This window comes from Macaca fascicularis, chromosome 7 (assembly GCF_037993035.2).
Source record: "Macaca fascicularis isolate 582-1 chromosome 7, T2T-MFA8v1.1".
Lineage (NCBI taxonomy): Eukaryota > Metazoa > Chordata > Mammalia > Primates > Cercopithecidae > Macaca > Macaca fascicularis.
The window spans coordinates 163191756-163209485 of record NC_088381.1 but is presented as its reverse complement, the minus strand read 5'-3'; the positions used below and the strand labels follow the sequence as shown (position 1 = coordinate 163209485).

The 17730-nt window shown below is 40.8% G+C and overlaps 1 protein-coding gene across 6 annotated transcripts in view; it reads left to right on the top strand.

The window, feature by feature from the left end:
* Nucleotides 1–590: 590 nt before the first annotated feature.
* The window catches only part of DICER1 (dicer 1, ribonuclease III), a 71468-nt gene continuing 54328 nt past the window's right edge, over nt 591–17730 (top strand). For 2 of the 6 annotated variants that reach the window (XM_065549320.1, XM_065549322.1), the window contains exons 1-3: nt 591–890; nt 16296–16361; nt 17266–17366. The gene's annotated coding sequence lies outside the window, so the exon portion shown is untranslated. Of the gene's footprint in view, nt 891–13951; nt 14127–16295; nt 16362–17265; nt 17367–17730 lie in introns of all 6 variants that reach the window. The other 4 variants (XM_065549324.1, XM_065549325.1, XM_065549321.1 and 1 more) reach the window with 3 other exon arrangements.

Here is a 17730-nt window from a genome sequence, read left to right as displayed (position 1 = left end):
GATATTTTAACTCCTAGCTACGAGATGTGGTGGGTGGTTCCGACCTATGCAAATGATCAGTGTACATACAGAGGGCCACCGTCTATTTCTCATTATCTGGGGATCCCAGTTGGGGTGGGGGGGCGGAAGTGGGTGTTTGTTATTTCCCCAAATGCGAAGGCCCCTGCACCACTAACGCGGGGAAACGCAGGCGAGTGGGAAGGTACTTTAAAAAGGGGAGGGAGGTGCTCAGAGAGAAGCTAGGCTCTCTGGGGAACAATTACGGCCACGTTACGGTCTGTAGGTGCCAGAAGGGGCAACAATGGAGGCAGTCGAATTCCGAGAGCTGAGATAGTCAGCCAAACTTAGCCGGCCTCGGCCCGCGGGTTACCGAGGGCCCCAAAGACTCCAGGCCACTAGGGTCCAGTCTCGGCACTGGGCCGCAAACACCGCCTCGGCCTCGGCGCGCACACCCGCTGTCTCCCTGCTCCTGAATGGCTGGGGGGCCGGGATTAACCTTTCACCGCTGGGCCCTGTCCAATCACAGGCTCGCTCTCATGCCGCCACGGGGCGAGCGGAGCGTGGGGGCGCGGAGGGGCGGCGCGGGCGCCAGTGGGATTCTCCAAGCGGCTGTGCGCCGTTGCCGCGGGCCGTGCGCAGGCTGCGGGCCAGCCGGGCGCTGCGCAGTCTCCGCAGGGGCCGGCGGGAGGGGTCGAGGCGGAGGCGCGGCGCAGGCTGCTGCAGGCCCAGGTGAATGGAGTAACCTGACAGCGGGGACGAGGCAACGGCTAGCGCGAGGAAATGGCGGCGGGGGCGGCGGCGCCGGGCGGCTCCGGGAGGCCTGGGCTGTGACGCGCGCGCCGGAGCGGGGTCCGATGGTTCTCGAAGGCCCGCGGCGCCCCGTGCTGCAGGTGAGGCGGGCTCCCGCGGAGCAGCTTTGTGTCCGGGGCCGGGAGCGGCAAGCCCAGCCGCGCTCCCGCCTCCGCGCTGAGGCCCGCGTGCCGGCCATGGGCCCGGGCCGCGCGTCCGGGCCTGGCGGGTGCTGGTGGAGGGCGCGGCCTCGCTTGCCTCGTCGTCCCGCGCAGCGCGGCCTGTGGACCCGGTGTCTGCCCACCCCGGCGCCTCAGCGCGAGGCAGCCCTGGGAGACTCTCCGGACCTCCGTGGCGTGGTGGGGGACGCCGGCGCCTGCCCACTCCCCGGCCTGGCGAGGCCAGGGGGTTCTTGACAGGTCCCGTCACGCGCGCGAAAGTGGCGCAGGAACAGCGGAGGTGGAGACGCGCCCTGCCAGCCGGAGCACCCTGGGGCCCTCCTGTGATGGGGCCGCTGCGCCGCGCTCGGAGGGGACGAAGTCGGGCTCTAGGTCCCTCCCGGGAGGGTCCTGTGTGATTACTGTCAGGGGACCAGATCGGAGCCCGGGGGGGCGGGCGGGGCCGAGGCCATTCTTTTTCCTCTCCCCTCAGATGTTTTTGTGCCAACATGCCCAGACCCTGCGGAGGAGCCTTTCTTCAGGGTTTTTGATTTTGGGGAAATCAGAGTATGTTTTAAGTTAGCACATCAGATTTATGTAGATTGTCCAGAAAAGCTGAGTCGCCCTGATGGCTCTGCCTGGAGGTCAGAGCTAGCAAACCACTGAGTGTGTCCTTAGAATCCTGAAGATCTGCGGAAACGTGGAGATGAGTGGAGGGTCCTTGGTGTGTAGTGTTCACTCAGTGCTTTTGTGGAGAGAGTTGTGGTTAAAGGGACACGTTACTGGTCTACACGATAAGTAAGTGTTCTTAGGACTTTCAGATTTTAAAAACATTCATCTGATGAACGAGGATCACTTGGACGTCTATGCTTCTGTCTTCGAATATTCTGAATCTTTACAATCCTGATTGTCAGGTGTCTTCGTGGTGCTTGTCTTGAGTCAGTGGAAAAGGACTCAGGTTAGGAGTTAAGTAACTCGGAAAATATTGTTAAAAATGTGCTTTTAAAACAGGTTAGCTATGTTGAAAATGTATTGGTGTAAGCGTTAAGTTTTCTAAATAAAAATATACATCCTTACCAAAAAACTCAGTTTACTAAAAGATGGGTTCGGGATAAGCCAGGTCCTAAAGAATAGTAATTTTCGATATTATTGATATCTTTGGGAATTAGGTTCTGGAATAGCCGGTTTATTTTGCAAAGTCTACTTTAAGGCTACCTGTGGCACGTGTGTATTATATGTAATATGTGCTATATACATTCAAAACTTCATTTTAGGGCATATTCCATAAAACTCAATAGATTAAAAAAACAAAAAACTAAAGATTGCTTTTAACATGGTCACTGTAAACATTGATCATGGTAACATATGTTTATAGATTTACTCATGGCACCAAAATGCTGTTTTAAGAAAAGAACAGTTAGTCCATTTTTATGTGGGGAGAAAAGACATTTTCCTACAATCCTTTTTAGTGAGGGCCTGCTTTACTTTTTGTGCTTCCATCTCATGTTTGAAGGGTGAGCCCTGACTGCTGTATTTTGCCGGTGGCTCAGTGTGTGAGTTGGGTAACAGGGTGGTTTTGCTATTATTGAGCTTTATTGTCTTGGTTTTAGAAGACATTTTCTTTTGATGTGGCTCATGATTCTTATTTGACGGTGATTTTGTGGTGTCACATAGTGGGTTGTACAGTACTTGTAGTGCTACCTTCTATAGAGGGTGACTTGTGGCGTTGCGATGTTTTATTCTCTACCACTATCTGACATGTGAGGAGCTTGTTTCATTTGAGAAGGTAGGTATTTCGTAGACATTCTCTCACTTGCGACCCTACCATGTCGTGGTCACATTTCCACTTGCTCATGGCAAAGGAGATAAGGGAAACATGTTATTGAGTGCTTCCTTGTTATGTGCCAAGATGTTTCAGGTTCTACATACATTCTCTTCTAATCCTTACTGTGACCCTGCGATCAACTCAATATTGCCCTTGTTTTACAGGCGAGGAAACTAAAAGTCCCTGATTATTACTCCAAGTTAGGAATTTCGAAGTGGCAGAGCCGAGATCGAATCCTGGTTTGGTTTCAGAATCTTTGCAGGCACGCTCTTTGTATTGCATTACTGTTCCGAGTGGATTTCAGGGCTGCATCGCGTGTAGTGACTCCTCAGTTAAGACTTGCAGAATGAATGAAGCTGTGTCTAGCCTTAAATGTTCAGGTGAATGAATGGTTATTTGAATATTTCAGATAGTTGTTCTTTTTTTTATTTGGCATGGTAAAATATACATAACGTTGAACCATTTTAAGTGTACAGCTAGCTGGCATACAGTACATTCACATTGTTTTTAGTCATTACCAGCATCCATCTCCATACTTTTTCGTCTTTCCCAACTCAAACTGTTCTCATTAGCACTAACTCCTTTTTCCATCCTACCTTCAATGCCAGGGAACTACCATTCTATGTCCTGTCTCTGACTACTCGAGAAACCTCAAATAAGTGGAATCATACAGTATTTGTTCTTTTGTGTCTGGCTTTTTTCACCCAGCATAGTGTCTCCACAGCTCATCTGTGATGATTTAGATGTCAGAATTCCCTTCCTTGGAAAAGCTGAATGGTATTTCATTTTATGAATATACTGCATCTTGTTTATCCATTCATCTGTCCTTGGCCACCTGGGTGGCTTCCATCTTTTGGCTACTGTGAGTAATGGTGCTGTGAACATAGGTATACAAATAATTCATTGGGGTCCATGCTTTCTCTTCTTTTAGACATAACCTCAAAGTGGTCACATTGTTTCTTGATCATCAAAACACTAGACTAGACTCAGAATTTATTGCAGTATTAGTTTTCTCAGGGTTCCTTCAAACTGATAATTTCCTACAAAAAACGTCTCTCTGTCAGTAAAATCTAATCTCTCTGAAGCCCAGGATTTACTCCTTTTTATGATCTTAGTTCCTATCATAGTGTCTGGCAAGTGGGTATTCAAAAAACTGATCAAACGTGGAATGATGTGCTTTATTGAATGCCAGAGGAAGATATTGGTGAGATCTTTGTTTAATTTGTATAAAGAGAAAGTTGGAGCCAAGTGACTTGTTTTGTTTACCTTCTGCTGTGCTTTTTGGACATTCAAGAGCTTAGTTCATCCCAAAAGCCCAATGTATGTATTATACTAGCTCTTATTCACAGGTTTCTTTGCAATTTACCACTTGCCAAATGACTGTAGTCTTCTGAGGCAGCATTATTTTCTTGGTATTCCACCTCCTTAGCCTGTGGGGATTGGGCCTTTTGATTTTTTGATGGCTAGTTTTCAGTTCTTCCAAATTTCTGCTAAGACTCTAGTATTAGTACATTTATTTAATAGTTTATGATGTCTATTTTGAGAAAGGATTTGAAATGGTCTTATATTAGGAAAGTATTAGAGTACTATGAAAATGGTAAAGGTTGGTAGTATAGTATGTAGAGCAGAGAATCAGATGAATGATTGGGGCAAGGAAAGGTGAGTGCCTGCATGTAACTCACGTTGATTAATAAAAGGAAGCATACCAATTAGGAGAAGCAGATTTTTCTCTTGTATGAAGAGTAATCAGTCTTTTAAATTATTACATTAAATAGCATTAGCAATATATGGAGAAAATGTTTTACATTTTACAAATGATAGAGAAACATTTTTTCACATGCCATTTTAGAGAAACTGGATAAAAGCCTCAGGCATAATAGAAAAGCTTTAATAATACAGGTGTTCACTGTTCCAGTGGTTTGATTCATTAATTTCTTTCAGGTGGTGTCCCTCGAATATCAGTTGTCTCATTCAGGCTGTTGACAGATGCTGAATAACAATCCATTCAGGAATAAGCTCTCTGGACAACATGGGCAGTGAGGGTTTTCCAAGTAGGAATTCTCACCCAGTCTTTTTTTTTTTTTTTTTTTGAGACGGGGTCTCGCTGCATTGCCTAGGCTGGAGTGCAGTGGCGTGATCTCAGCTCACTGCAAGCTCCGCCTTCTGGGTTCTTGCCATTCTCCTGCCTCAGCCTCCGGAGTAGCTGGGACTACAGGCGCCCACCACCATGCCTGGCTAATTTTTTGTGTTTTTGGTAGAGATGGGGTTTCACCGTGTTTAGCCAGGGTGGTCTTGATCTCCTGACCTCGTGATCTGCCGGTCTTGGTCCCCCAAAGTGCTGGGATTACAGGCGTGAGCCACCGTACCTGGCCCTTTCACCCAGTTTTTAGGAACATGTGTTGATCTAAAAAGTAAGACTGCTTGTATCATGGTGTATACTTGATGAACTCATACAGAAAGAAAAACATTATTTTTGAGATGTAGCTGGTGAAATTGACATTTTCAGTTACGTAATAAAGCCTTTGTTAAAATAATTCTGAGTACAAAATGGCTTTCTCATCTAAAATTGTCAGTGAATTGTTGGTACTCCTTTAACACGCAGTGACCGCAATATACACTTTAAATAAGTGACTGAGAAGATGCCACAAAACATTGTCTGAGGATGTCAGCAAGACTGTTACTAGAAGTAAGACGTGACAGGCTTAAGTTTGGCCTTAGAGTTTTTTTTTTTTTTTTTTTGAGGCTTATAATAGCATTACATGTTCTTGACTGTGTTAAGGTTTATAGAATAGTAAGGATTATATTCTTCATGCATATTCATTACCAGACATGGTGCTTGGCATATAGGAGACACTCAGATTTGTTAAGTGAATAAGTTAATTTATAATACTTTTTGAAATATTTAGAAGCTAACACAGTTTTGTGGAGAATATTGCTTGCATATTAAGGCTTTTAAAAAGATTATTACTGTTATGTTTTTGGACAAATCTTGCTGCTTGGTCCTTTTTGCTTTGTGAGGTACGTATGATTGTGTGCACAGAAACGTTGCAGACTGAGGGAAGTGTTAAGAATCATAGGAGAAAATAGCTGTCAAAATTGGGAGTTTTACTGTATTGCAGACTTTCTCCTTGTTGGCGCAGACTACCTCTGTTGTGCTTGTTCTTTCTTTGACAGCTCAATGTATGCAATAAAGCAGGGATTTTAACAACACATTTGAACAATTCTTGAGGATTAGAAAATGAGGTCAGTTAACCAGTTCAGAATTAAAAAAAAAAACAAACCGTACTTAGAGAACTTGAATAATGAGAGAAGACTTTTAGTTTAAAAACTGATCTATGACATGATGTAGGAAGGTTCTTTGATTAAGAAGTTAGATAAATGACCCCGTTTGAAGGGAAAAAGAGAGGTAGTAGTCGTATTTAGTCCTCTGAGATATTTCGAGATTGCAGGATTTCTGTCTTTCCTCTTTTGGTAACATCCTGGGAGGTGAGATTAACATGATGAACGCACAGCCTGTCCTCCTCTTACGCATCCTGCTGCCCAGCCATCGCTGTCAGTTGCTCTGATTCATGATATTTTAAGCTCTTTCCACTTTGCAAAGTTGAATATTAGTGTTTTATCATAACTTTGTAGGGATACTTAAGAGCAAGTGTTTGGTGTCAGAGAGACCAGGGTTCAAATCCTGATTCTTCAACTTTATAACCAAGGAGCACTGGGCATATGGCACGTCTCTGAGTCTCAGCTTCCTTGTCTATAAACTGTCATAGTAGTGTTTGCCTCTTTTTTATTTTATTTATTTATTTTTTTTTTGAGAAGGAGTCTCGCGCTGTCGCCCAGGCTGGAATGCAGTGGCCGGATCTCAGCTCACTGCAAGCTCCGCCTCCCGGGTTTGCGCCATTCTCTTGCCTCAGCCTCCCGAGTAGCTGGGACTATAGGCGCCCGCCACCTCGCCCGGCTAGTTTTTGTTGTATTTTTTTAGTAGAGACGGGGTTTCACTGTGTTAGCCAGGATGGTCTTGATCTCCTGACCTCGTGATCCGCCCGTCTCCGCCTCCCGAAGTGCTGGGATTACAGGCTTGAGCCACCACGCCCGGCAGTGTTTGCCTCTTGAGGTTTTGAGGAAAAAAAAGGAGTTTCTTAAACTCTTATGATACACGACTGGCATTTGATAAAATTTAGGTGATATTTTTCTTTTAAGTGTGTGTATTAGAGAAAATTTTAACATGCAATAGTCTTAATGTGATTAGATTATATTGTGAGCCCCCAAATTATTAATATTGAAATGTGTGGTCTAGTAATACAATGGAGGATGAAGGAAAAGAGAGCTTGAGAACAATATTTTACAGACAAGTTTTCAAGGAGGATTATCTATACTGGTTCAGCTATCTTAATTGGTCTCTGTAGTAGTGATACCAAATGTAATAGTGCCTTAAATGTCTCTAACTTTCCATAAATAACACATTCTTCGTCTGCTATGCATGAATTAGCACATCATCTTTGAAACCATACTTCAATTCAGCATATAAAGCCAAGTGTTTTGTAAAAGAAACCTCAGGTTAGGTTTTATGTTTCCTTATGATTAGATTCAGGTTTTGGCACTGGGCATAGTGACTCACTCCTGTAATCTCAGCACTTTGGGAGGCCAAGGCAGGAGGATCTCTAGAACCTAGGAGTTTGAGGTAGCAGTGAGCTATGATCGTGCCACTGCACTCCAGTCTGGGCAACAGAGTGAGACTCTGTTCCCCTCTTTCCCTCAGCAAAAATAGATTCAAGTTTTGTACTTTTAGTAGGAAAACTACATGAGGTAGGTGTTGTCAGTTTGTCCCAATATTGGTGATCTTAGCTTTGTCACTTGGATTAAAGGGGTATCTATCAGGTTTTTCCACTGATAAAAATACCAGTCTTCATTTGTAATTAGTAGGTAATCTGCAGAAAAGCTTTCAGACTATGTAAATATTCTTTAGCAACTTTCACCCAGTGGTTTTAGCATCCATTAATGATTATTGCTTCAGTTACTAATGCGATGGTTAAAAATGGACTTTTCTGTCATTCCTTCTACATTTATTAGTTGACATTCAATAGAGTTTCACCTGAATTTTAAACCTAACAAAATACAATTTCTTTTTGTGTTGTTGTTGAGGCTGAGTCTTGCTCTGTCTCTCAGGCTGGAGGGCAGTGGCGTGATTGCACCTTACTGCAACCTCTGGCTCCTGGGTTCGAGCGATTCTCCTGCATCAGCCTCCTGAGTAGCTGGGACTACAGGTGCAAGCCACTACACCGGCTAATTTTTGTATATTTTTTAGTAGAGACAGGGTTTCATCATGTTGGCTAGGCTGATCTCGAACTCCTGACCTCAAGTGATTCAGCTGTCTCGGCCTCCCAAAGTGCCGGGATTACAGGCATGAGCCACTGTGCCCAGCCTACAAAATACAGTTTCTAAAATGAGAAACTAAAGTTGAGAAATAATATCTTGAGTTTTTGGGTTTTCCCAGTTAACACCTGTAACTTTAAAAACTTTAAAATTGTTTCTGAAACATCTTCAAGGTTAGAGTCAGATTAGTGTGCATTAATATGGAAGAGAATTTTATAGTGGTTGGAAGTGACCTAAGAAAACTAGGATGGGTATAGTCAGATAATATCGAAATTATCATTGTACTAACTGGTGCCTCTCTAGATTTGACAGTTTCTAGTTAGCCTTAAATTACTCGTTTGGGCTTGGGTGCCAAGGTCGAGGATATTAAGCTTGTTAAAATAATTTGGGTTGTTTAAAGTCTTTTAACTATAGAAAGTATCTAATTTGAGTGTTGTATTTGACTTATAAAAAGCTGCTTTAATTCAATAATTGTTAAGGTTAGATCAATAAAGCTTATTCTCAACTTTGAATTAATTAATAAAAAATTATTCATGGATACTTTCTTACATTCCAAACTATCTAGTCATTACAAATTTATAATAAGATGAAAATCAAACAAATCATAAACTATGTAATAGGAATGTAAGTATAGTATGAGATTATCTTTCAAAGATCTTAATACTCTTGAGGGAAATGGCAATAACAGCTGATACATGGGGCAGTAATATAATTAAGCCCATGATGATTTGGGTGGTATAGATAGCCCACGTGTGCTAAATGAGAGGGGAGGAAACTAAAGTGATAGAGGTTTTTAGGGAAAGTTGAGGGATGGGGTTTGTGAGAGGTGGCGAACTCTGTTGGTACACACTTGTTTTGGTGTTACAGGAAAGGCAGATAACATGAAATGTTGCACAGAAGCTATGATGATGGACTGCGTCACACTCTTGCCTAGACCTTTTAATATGTTTGCTTTCCTGTCTCAATAAACATCCATCTTAACTCTTATGTTCATTTTGTCTCTGGATTTGACCTCCCTTTAGTATTTAAGTATTCACGTTACGTATCTTAAAACAGCTTGACATAGAGAAAATTGTGGCTCCTTTTTCCCAATGGATGCTCTTTCTTGGTGTAAAGGCAGAGGATAGTCATGAATTGAATAAAATTCTAGCACTCGTTGCACAGCTTTAAGAGTAAAGTATGTGCCTGTAGTCCCAGCTACTCAGGAAGCTGAGATGGCAGGATCACTTGAGCCCAGGAGTTCGAGGCTGTAATGTGCTATGATGGTGCCTGTGAACAGCCACGGCACTCCAGCCTGGGCAACACAGTGAGACGCTGTCTCTAAAAAAAAAAAAAAGTGAAGTACAGAAACTTGGAATCAAATATCAGTCTTAAAACTCACCTTGAAAACTACTGATGTGTTAAGTATTTATGTCTCTTGAAACAAAACTGTAGGGCAAATGTCATTATAGGTAACTGGAGGGGAGGGGTGTGTATCTGCTGTTTTGATGTGTTGAAATGTCATCTTTCTGAGAAGTACTCCAAGCAGCAAGCGGACCTTTGGTTTACAGCCTAGAGACACTTCTTATATGGAGTTCTTTGGTGGGTGGAATTTGTTAAGATGGTATTTGACCTGTGTTCAGCTTCAATTTTGGACAAATCTAATTTTAGGCATGATTATGTTGAAATTTAAACATAATATATTTATGTTACAGATTTAGAGAAACCCAGAAGTTTATTTGGTTCAGATAGAGTAATGCATGAAAAGAAGGCTAATGAATTTGTGGTTTAAATTATAGATACTACGATACTGTAAAATATATATTTCGTCTGTCCTCTACCCTGTTCTTAGGCATACAAGGCCTGAAATCTTCAGAATCTCCAAAGTGATGTCTTTTTGTATGCTAATGTTTGACCTGTGGCTGGGAGCTCCGGGTAGCTTTAAAATCCCAGGGGCTGGTTACTGGAAAGACTAAGGCATGATTAGAGGTTTGGACTCAGACCCACCCTCCAACTTCTGGTGGAGAAGAGGGGTTGAAGGTTAATCATGCTCAGGTAATGAGTCTCCATAAAAACCCTAAGGGACAGAGTTTGGAGAGCTTCTGGAGAGTTGAACACATGGAGGTTCCTGGAGGGCAGTTTGTTCTGGGAGGGCTTGGAAGCTCTATACCCCTTCCCCATACCTCACCCTGTGCATGTCTTCATCTGGATCTTTGTAATATCCTTTACCTAATTAATTTATTTTTATTGAGATGGAGTCTCGCTGTGTTGACCAGGCTGGTCTCGAACTCTTGGCCTCAAGCGATTCTCCCATCTTAGGCTTCTGAAGTGCTGGGATTACAAGCGTGTGCCACTGCACCCAGCCTGTAATATCCTTTATAATAAACTGGTAAACATAAGTAAGTTTTTCCCCTAGGACTGTGAGCTGGTCTAGCAAGTTAAATCCTAGGAGGGCATTGTGGGAACCCCAGTTAATTGATTGGTCGGGAGCACTGGCAAAAAATAATCTGAGATTTGCAATTGACATGGAACGGTGGGGGAAGTCTTGAGGACTGGAGCCCTCAACCTGTGGGATCTGATGCTATCTCCAGGTAGATAATGTTGGAATTCAATTATCAGTAGAAGACACCCAGCTGGTGTCTGCTGCAGAATTGATTGCTTGCTTGTTGTTGGGGAGAAACCCCACACATATGGTCACAGAAATTTTATGTGTTGTGTGAGAACAGAGGAAAAACAGTTGGTGTGTGTTTTTTCCCACTGAGATACTCAGGTAAATGTTACCACATTTTGTGCCTTAACGGGGGAGGTTTTTACTTCATTCATTCATTCATTCATTCATTCTTGAGACAGGGTCTTACTCTGGAGTGCAGTGGTGTGATCATGGCTCACTGCAGCCTCCCCGGCTCAGGCGATTCCCCCACCTCAGCCTCCTGAGTAGTTGAGACTACAGGCAGACACCACCACACCTGGCTAATTTTTATATTTTTAGTAGAGATGGGGTTTTGCTATGTTTCCCAGGCTGGTCTCAGAATTCCTGGGCTCAAGTTATTTGCCCACCTTGGCCTCCCAAAGTGCTGGGTTTCTGGGTGTGAACCACTGCACACGGCTGGGAGGATGTTTTCATTACCTAAAACAGAATTGTATATCTCTAGCTTATCATCACACAAGTCATCCACAGTTTGAAAGTTTGTTTTCCAATTCCCAATTCTGCATGTTCAAATTGTAGGAAATTTAAAATGCTGAAAAGTTTAAAGGAAAAAATAAATTACTCATCCAAGTAATTCATCATTAATTTTTGGGTAAACTAACTTTCTCTCGCCTCTCCTTCCTGTCTTCCTTTTCTTTCTTATCCTCCCTCACTCCCTCCCTTTTTCCTTTCCTTTAGTTTTTAACTAAGACATAATCATAGTCTTACTGTAAATAAAAATGTTCTGCTTTTTCATTTAAAGCCATTGACACAGGATTTTTCTCAGTCACTTTACCAGCCAGAGACCTTTGGCTGGTGACACCCCCGTCCGGGCCTTGCTTGGCCACGCTACCCTCCCACTTGGCCTGCCTGGGCCACACCTGGCTTGCGCCCTGGCTCAGCTAGTGGCTAGGCCAGTCATGCCCCAGCCTACCTGTGTTACAGCTCATACCCACGTTCGGCGGTTCCTGAGTTCTTGTCCTGCATCCAGGAAGAATGAGGATATGCTGACAACTGAAGGGTGAAGAAGGCAGACATAAATTTTATTGAGCAATGAAACAGTTCTCAGCAGGAAGGGGATGTGGGGGTTGTTCTCCACCCGAAGTTGTGTAGTTTCTCCCCCAGTGTGGCTGGGTCCTGGGCTTTTACAGTCTCAGAATAGGGGAGTGCGTGCTGATTGGTTTGTAAGTATGCAAAAAAAAGTTAAATGCACCACTTGAAGGTGGGCATGACAGTGTAAAAAAACCAATTAGGGAAATGTAGGTCTATGTAAGATAGGTGAAGGGTGAGGATCAGTCAGAGGAAAGTGTGCCAAATGGGAAGACAGGTTCTCAATCCGGTCTCTGGATTTATCTGAGACTTGTAGTTCTCTTGAAAAACAAACAAAAAATATTGTGTGTCTTGACCTTCAGGCTTTAAACTGTCTTTGATTTGAAGGTGGGAGTTCACCGGGGACCCACCACTGTCTGCCTAGGCATTTGTCTGCCTGCTGCTGCTCTCACCGTAAGCATTTTTGTTCATTATAAACGTACCATTTTAAATGGCTGAATTGAATTTCACCATGTAAGATGAACCAGGGTTTACCAAACCATTCCCTCATTCATTGTTAGATACATAGATTGGTGGTGGGGAGTGTTTCTTAGCTCTTATAAATGGTAATGATGAAGGGAGCATTTCTATATGAAGTTTTTTTTTGTATGTGGTAATGACTAGGTTAATGTGCAGCGAATTTTAAGAATGACAAATGTAAAGTTCATACTCATAGTGTTAGGGTAAACTAAAAAATTACTTTTTAAAAAGACAAATGATAATTAAAAGTAAAAATATAAATAATTCTCTGTGTTTTGTATTTAAATATGTAAAGATACCAGTGTTTAAATTCTTGAAATTATTATTCATTTTTTTCTCTTTATTCTCTTAATCCTTGGTTTGACCTTAATCTTTTCATAGTCTATATTCACTAAATAGTAGTTGATAAAGCCTTGAAATACTTGTTTTATATACTGCGGATATGTTGGATATTTTCTTTTGATTTCTTTTTTATATTTTCAAAACCTCCATGATTGTTACTATTTCTTGTTTCTCTGTGGAACATTTTATTGCCGGAGAAACAATTCAGTGAAATAATGTTTTCAGTGATGTCTGTCCGCCCAGTAAATAGCACACAGTATCTTTTTTGTTTTTCAAGAGAACTAGTGAATACAAAATGTTTAAATTTACTTTACGTTATATACCATATTTTGTGATTTAATTGTGTTGATTTTCATCTTAATATAAATTCATAATGGCTAGCTTGTTTGGAATGTAGGGGAGGAAAACTTTTCCTCCACCCACTTAGGCTCTATTGCTGGGATCTGTGAATTAAACTAACAAAAGACATTAACAGGAGAAGAGGTCTATAGCTTGTATTGATGTTAAGATTTTTGTGTGCACAGGGGCTCAAAGAAAAGAAGTAAAATCCCAAAGAAACACTTAGATTTAGAGGCTCATGTACCGTCTTAACAAAGAGTGATAAATGGTGAAAGGACAAAGGAGGGGAAGTTTAGATTTCTAGGGTTGGTAAACTGGGGGAAGGTGATTAGACGGTGTACGGAGGAAACCAGTGGTCGAAAAGGGTTATTTATTAAGGTTTGTTTATGCACATTCATCTTGGTGCCATCTCTCTGTGCTGTGGTGACGATTGTTCTTGTTTTCTTCCTGGTGTAGAAGAAGGGGGAGTTTATGCCTTACTTTTAAGTAGAAAGAGGGAAGGTGTAGAACTTTTCCTGAATCTGTTGGTTCTTAATTGCCTTCAGCTCAAAATAATCAATATACCAAAGTGGCATAGTTGGGGGTAGCATCTCCTGATCCCCCCTATTCAGGAGTTTGTGGTTTTTCAGGTTAATCTGGCTATAAATTCTGTATAAAATCTTCTATGCATTATATGAGAATGCATTTTCTATGCCAAATCTTAGGGTTAATGAAACACTTTAGGTTTTCTTTAAGAGTTTCATAAAATTTTGAGAGTTTAATAATTATGCTTTAAAAAATGGATTCTAGGTAGAGGTACTATGGATTTTGTATGTTGCAAGCATTTTATTTTCTCTCTACCTAGTTTAAGATATTGTGTAATCCTCGTAATAGTCAGGTGTTTCTGTTTTACAGGCAAGGAAACAATGTTAGCAAGGTAGTGGAGTCTGGATTTAAACCTTGGTATTCTGACACTGAACTGCTTGCTGGCATTAAGATAATTTTTAAAAGAAAGATACGTACAAAGGAAAAAAAAAAAAGAGGCTGCTTCCTGTATCCCCAGTTGCCTTACTCAGTGCCTCCTGCATAGGTGGGTATACATGAGAACGGAGTGATAGTGTATAGATGTCACTGAAAACTCAGAATCAGTGTTTTGCGACAAATATGTACATTGAATACATGTTTATATGTATACGTAAGTATATATACAAATATAAATGTGTATATTAGTATTAAGAGGCAAGAGCATCAATTTGCTCATTAAGTTAGCTAAAAACATCTGAGACTTTTTCTCTTCTGCAACTTAGAAAAGGGAAGCAGGTAGGAGTTGTTTTCAGACAACTTGGATTCTATGTGTGAATTCATTTTCAGTGTGGCTGTTTGCCCACTTTCATTTTCATTTTTAAAAACTCCTCCAGGTAGTTGGACAACATATTTTAGGGCTTCTCCAGTATTTAAGTTCTAAGAAAGGGAATTTTATTATTTGGTATGAATACTATTTGAGAACTAGGCTATATTTAAAAAATAAAAAAGCTGGCCAGGCATGGTGACTGACGCCTGTAATCCCAGCACTTTGTGAGGCCGAGGCATGCAGATTGCAAGGTCAGGAGATCGAGACCATCCTGGCTAACATGGTGAAACCCCGTCTCTACTAAAAATACAAAAAATTAGCTGGGCGAGGTGGCGGACGCCTCTTAAGTCCCAGCTACTTGCGAGGCTGAGGCAGGAGAATGGTGTGAACCCGGGAGGTGGAGCTTGCAGTGAGCAGAGATTGCACCACTGCACTCCAGCCTGGGCGACAGAGTGAGACTCTATCTCAAAAAAAAATGAGTAAATAAATAAATAAAAATAAAATAAAAAATAAAAAAATTAAAATGCTAATGTTAGGGAAATACAATTAAAACCGAAATCTCCCAACCCAGAAAATTGCTCCACAAAGGTAGAAAAGAAAGAAAATAATGTTATTATCGAATGAACATTAAATCAGACTGCTGTGCACATCACAGGCAGTCACTAAAGGGATGGCAAAGACAGAAAGAAATCTTGCTGTTTTATATAACTAAATGGTTGCAATCCATTATATCCATATTTTCAAGATAAAATTGCTAATTTTTTTCACATTTTTATTACTAGAGGTAGGTTTTACACTTTGGAGTCAGGTGACAAATTAGGCCCATCTCCTCCTAGGAAACCAGGAGATTGAGTGTTATTTCCCTTGGTGATTACATTTCAGAGATGGCTTTCAGGTCCTTAGGAAACAGCCAAGTTAAAAGACTGGAGACTTAAATGCATATACATTGAAAGGGAGGGAGAAATAAATTCTGGAAAAGAAAAGGGGAAAGGGACCTCCTCCCTTTCCTTTGAATTAGCAGTATAAAATAAGTTGTTATTGTACTTGACATTCTACCTTTCTAATGTATGTATGGAATTGTCAATGGAAATAACTTGAATAACTTAGCAATAATTTTGTAATAGTTGAGTTACATTGAATTTTAAAGGATTATCAACTTAGTAATTTGATTATGGCATTTCTAGGAATGAGGTGAGTCTGAATTGGAAATCATCTCTAGAGGGTGACACAGGAGGACATGTTGGTGTGCATGGTGTTTGCATCCTGCTAGGTGGCGGTATAGAATGAAATTAAAAATTAAATGAAGTCTGAGGTAGCCTTAGAAAATAGAACCTTGGCTGGTTGCAGTGGCTCACACCTGTAATCTGCAGTGTTCAGTACAGCATGTTACTGTATTGAGTACTGTAGGCAGTTGTAACACAGTGGTATTTGGGTAATCTTACGGTACTACAGCACTTTGGGAGGCCGAGGTGGGAGGATCACTTGAGCCCAGGAGTTTGAGACCAACCTGGGAAACATGGGATACCTAGCTCTACAAAATAGAAGAAGAAAAATGAAAACACAAGCACTGCCATATTGGGAGGTAGGAAGATACACTCATATACAGCATGATACTGATTTATCATAGTGTTTAAGTATTTTTAAAGCCAAGTATTACTGAGGGAAAAGGTAATTTAATGCCAAGAGTTCTCTCTTCTGTCTAATTGAATTGTACTAACAAGTTTTTTTTCCTGTCTGTATTAGAACATAATATCCCAATTTTAAAGGGCAGTTCTTTTAGACATGCATTGTCTTATTGCCCAATAGATAAAGAATTTTATGAGGGATCTTAAAAAGTAGAACATTTCTTAAAGTTGGTTTTAAAAAATGAGTTGTCTCTTCTAAAATTTCTCTCTTGATTGTTTTTAGGTTACCTAGGGTATGAATTAATACAGACTTGGAAACTCTGAAAGAACTTAGAATCAGCATTTTGAGGTAAATATGTATATGCTAAAGTAGTGATAAGGTTGCCCCAGTGGGCTTTGTTGACTTCTTAGCAAAACAAATTTGTGTATGAAATGAGAAATTTAACCTCCATGAGAATGTCTTTTAGAGGACTGGAAGTAGTAAAAAGAGGCCACTGCCGATTTGTTTTTCCTGAGCTTATGGTAGTGGAGGCATTGCAGAAGGCTCAGACCTGAGAGCAAACCAAGTCTGGTGTCAAATCTAACAAAATCAGTATTTGTTGATCAAATTAAACTTTTTATATCTACATTTTATGCTTTCTAGTTTTCGATTTATGTCTTTTAGAGAGCCACCCCAAATTTAAATTTCTGCCCAACATTAGCATTCTTAACAGTGTTCTTGAATTTTTTTATTCATAAATGAATTCTATAAAAATGTATAGTGTAGATGTAACTGCTCTTCGAGTTTATATTTTTAATCTCATTTTGGGAAATTGGAATTGCTGATGAATTTCATACCTGTGTTAAAGAGTTACTACTGGGTTATTTGGATTTCTCAGCCAAGTCCTCTTCTGGTGACCTTCTTTATTTCTTTTGTATATGTGAATTTAGGAAATAGCAGCTAATTTTTTTCATTTTTCTATAAAGTACTATCTTTAGACTTTATTTATGAAATCTTTTTTTGAACTTTGCTCTAGCTTTGTATTTCTCCCAGATCTCTGGGAATTAGGCATGCTATTGTAGCTTATTCTCTTGTTCTTTGTTTTAGGGTAAGCCTTGGTATCCTAAAATAATCTAAATGCCTTTTGTTTAAAATTTAATTCAAAATAATGGCCTTTTATTCAACTCTTCATATCAATAGGGCTGTCTTGTAGATGTGTTTCTGTTCAGTTTACAGAAATCTTAAACTTGGCTATTTTTGCATTTATTTTTAGAGCAGAAGCTTGGGCATGCTGTGATTTTCCAATAAACTGCTATCACAATGTCAAAATGCAGTTCAGACAACAGCAACACAGAGATCTCAAACATTAAAACGGTAAATCTGTGATTCATCATGTGGAAAGAGGGAGAGAGTTTATTCTTGTCTTTCTTGTCTTTTGCTAAGTTACAGTCATGTATTGCTTAATGACTGGATATCTTCTGAGAAATGCATTGTTAGGTGATTTTGTCATTGTGTGAACATCATAGAGTGTACTTAATTAACATAAACCTACAGTATAGCCATTATACACCTAGGCTATATGGTATGACCTGTTTTTCCTAGGCTGCTAACCTATACAACGTGTTACTATATTGAGTACTGTAGGCAATTGTAACACAGTGGTATTTGTATATCTAAACATACCTAAGCATAGAAAAGGTACAGTAAAAATACAGTATCATAATTTTGTGGGACCACA